Here is a 3,273-nt window from a genome sequence, read left to right on the forward strand (position 1 = left end):
AACATTGATAATATGATATTGCCATAACTGAAAAGTGGAGTTGAAAATGGTGGTTTTTACAAAGAACCATAAGACAGATAGAATAGGTAGAGAAACTGAGTGGCATAAACAAACAAGGCGAGACTTCTATCTTCAATCAATTCCAAGGAATTTTGTTTGAAGGACTTATCTCTCTACCTTAGTTCATAGTTAAACTGGGGAACCACCCAGCTCCAACATGATTATTCTGGATGTGAAGAAGATGATATCAGGCTTCATACCTGTGAAACCATCAGTGAAAAAGGTGAACCCCCAAATCTCTTACAAACAGCACTCCCTTGATAAATTCTGATGCTTACATAGTCAATTTTATTTTATTGATGTCCTTGATCTCACCTCTGTACAGGATATTCCCATAAATTTAGTGTTGGGTCTAAAGATAATATGGTAATAAGTCAAAAGTCATAAACATGGCGAATGATGTTCTATCAGGCTTAGACATCTATGTGTGTTAAGTGGTGCTGAATTACCTTCCAACTACACAAAAAGAAAAAAGGATGTATATGTGCATTTATATGTGTAAATATCACATATATCTGAATATACATTTATATCATATAGGTATATCCCATATATATGGATATATAGGCGGAATGAGATCAATAAATGTTATCATTATTGTTTTTCCTGAAGAAGTAAAAATTAGCAGTTTTCTCCTCAGAACTCATTTTTATGATAAATATCTGAAAGCTGCTTTCTGTACAGAATTTCTTCACTCTATATTTCTAGCTTATCTTCTTTGTCCATAGCTCCAAGAGCAGCCTAAGATTCAGAGAACTGAAGTGAGCACCTATCATGTTCTAATCTATTTTACGAAGGTAAGACTTCATGACTCTGCTAGGTCTCTAAAGTTATTAGAAGTGTTAATAAGCCTATCCAGACTCCAGATAATGCTTTTCACAGACACGGACAAGGATAAAGTCACAAAGGGAAATGAAACCTTATTAGTCAATGAGGTTCGCTTTGCTCCATTTGACTACTCATAGAAAATTTTCCCTCCCTTTCTGTCACTGGGTATGTTAAGCAAGTCAAAAATTGCCCCATTCTGTCCTAGGTTTTGATATGGATACAGTTGCAGGATTTGATAATATTTTAAGAAGAGGAGATGGTAACCAGTAACTAAGCTAAACTTTGATTCCAATTCATTTCTCTTGTTTCTCCAACCAGCCAATTAAGTCCTGAGTTTCTCCTTTTTGGTGAACAAGACATCCAAGTTGAGAATGTAAAACCAGCTGTATTAAAAACCTATGATTATTATGAGACAGCTGAGTGAGATGTAGATATACTGAGCTCTGATATGAAAAACTGACTAACAAAGGAAAGGGTCCCCTTAAGGAAAATGAAACTCCATGATCTTTCACTGGAAGAAAAGGCAAGTTTATGGTTACTAAATAATCATGTTCCTGTACATTAACTTACATTTGTTCCCTAAGCAAGTCTTTGAGTCATTCTTATAAACTCTTAAAACCTGAACATAAAGTATAGAAGATCAGTTTTATCTAAAGTTCCCTCTAAAGTTGTTCTAGGACTGAATTATTTCAGAAAGATAAGAAAAATAGCAATACCTTTAACACCACATCTCAGTGTTGATGTATAATGTAAGACCAGGATTGGTTGTTTTTTAGTTTGTTTTGGACAGTCTCACACTATTTGGGTAATTTTGTAATATGCTGGGAAATTCTTCTATTTCCTCATAACTTTGAAGTCAAAATTTACCAGCATCAGAGCATGCTGCTAGTGTTAAGACTTAGCAGGTTGAGAAAGGTTCATAAAAGAAGGCATAGTTCCACTGGGGGTGGAACTATGGCATAGTGCATCTGTGGGACTTGACTGGCCACAGTACTATAGTGGCACGCTGCCCTACCATTTGTGTTTACTAACCCTCAGTTCTGTGCCCAAGAACTTAGTTCTTTTAGTCTCTTCTCTCATTCCCAAACAGCTTAGTACAGAATTGTTTTCATTGGTTCTGTAGCTATACTTTATGTCTATTTATTTAGCTTATAGGGTGGTTTGCGATTTATTGCTTATTGTCAGATCATTTTTGTGTTTCAGATGAATGTGCCATTGAAGAATACAGTGCCCCTTGCAGTGCTGGTTCAGTATAAATAGTAAAGCCCAGTGCCGATTTAAAGAAAATGAACAGGTGCATCTGTTCTCCACATGAGGCTGCTGCTTAAGATGAGTGTGTCATTTCCATATTATAAAACTGTGTATCTTTATGAATTGAACTAAACCTCATGTATTATAGAATTTCTCAGTAAAAAAAAGTTCAAGTAAAATATAATTACTGCTTTCTGGAGTGACTTGATTTCAGATGAACTCAAGAATTTACCACACATAGGAACTAAATTATCTACTACTTACTTTACATTCTTCTGAGTGGTTACCCACACTTCTCTAGGATATTTCTAACTGTATATAGTTAAGGCTAGGAAATGTGTGATTATCCACAAAGCATGAGAGATGTGATCTATAAGAACTTCTCTTAGGCTGATTGAGAGGGTCAATCTTTGACAATAGAGAATTTTCTGTCACTTTTAGTTCTCCATTTTAAAATACAAAAAAAAAAAAACTGAAGACAGTGTCTTTAAAAATGTTTAGATGTTATTAAATTTCTATGTTTGCAATAAATTTGAAAACATTATTTTAGTAGATCAAATATTTCCCTTAATATTTCTATATATTCTTCCACTTCATAGAATCTGAACAAGGAAATGCTTGAAAATGGAGATTTAATGGATTTCATCTGATGAATACCTCCAGAAATGAAGAACAAAGACTTATTAGGAGAGAAGACAGTGAACTTTTCCAAAAGGGAAAGGAATTGGAAACACATAAAATTTATGTCAGATAACTATGAAAACTCTATCTTTTCTGCCTTTGCACTCCTCTGCTTATTACACATCTTAATTTCAGACATTCAAACTGATTACAGTCCACTGTCCTGTGCCTTGATCTGCAAAGATGCTGCTATGGTTTGATTGTGAGCCCACTAAATTTGATATGATTTAAACTTAATCCCCAAAGTCCTGGTGCACAGAAAGCCCAGAACTGGACAAATCCCACTCCTATATATCCTCCAGCAACCTTTTCCCAGCATTCACAACTTAGAATGACCAATGTGTTACTTTCCATCCCAGGATGGAAACAGACAGGCTCAAAAGATGATGCTCCACGCGGTCAAAGTACTCACCTGAGTCTGATGGGCCCAGGTTGAAGAAGTAAGGTATGGTA

This window comes from Sciurus vulgaris (genome assembly GCF_902686455.1).
Source record: "Sciurus vulgaris genome assembly, chromosome: 5".
In the NCBI taxonomy this organism is placed as follows: domain Eukaryota; kingdom Metazoa; phylum Chordata; class Mammalia; order Rodentia; family Sciuridae; genus Sciurus; species Sciurus vulgaris.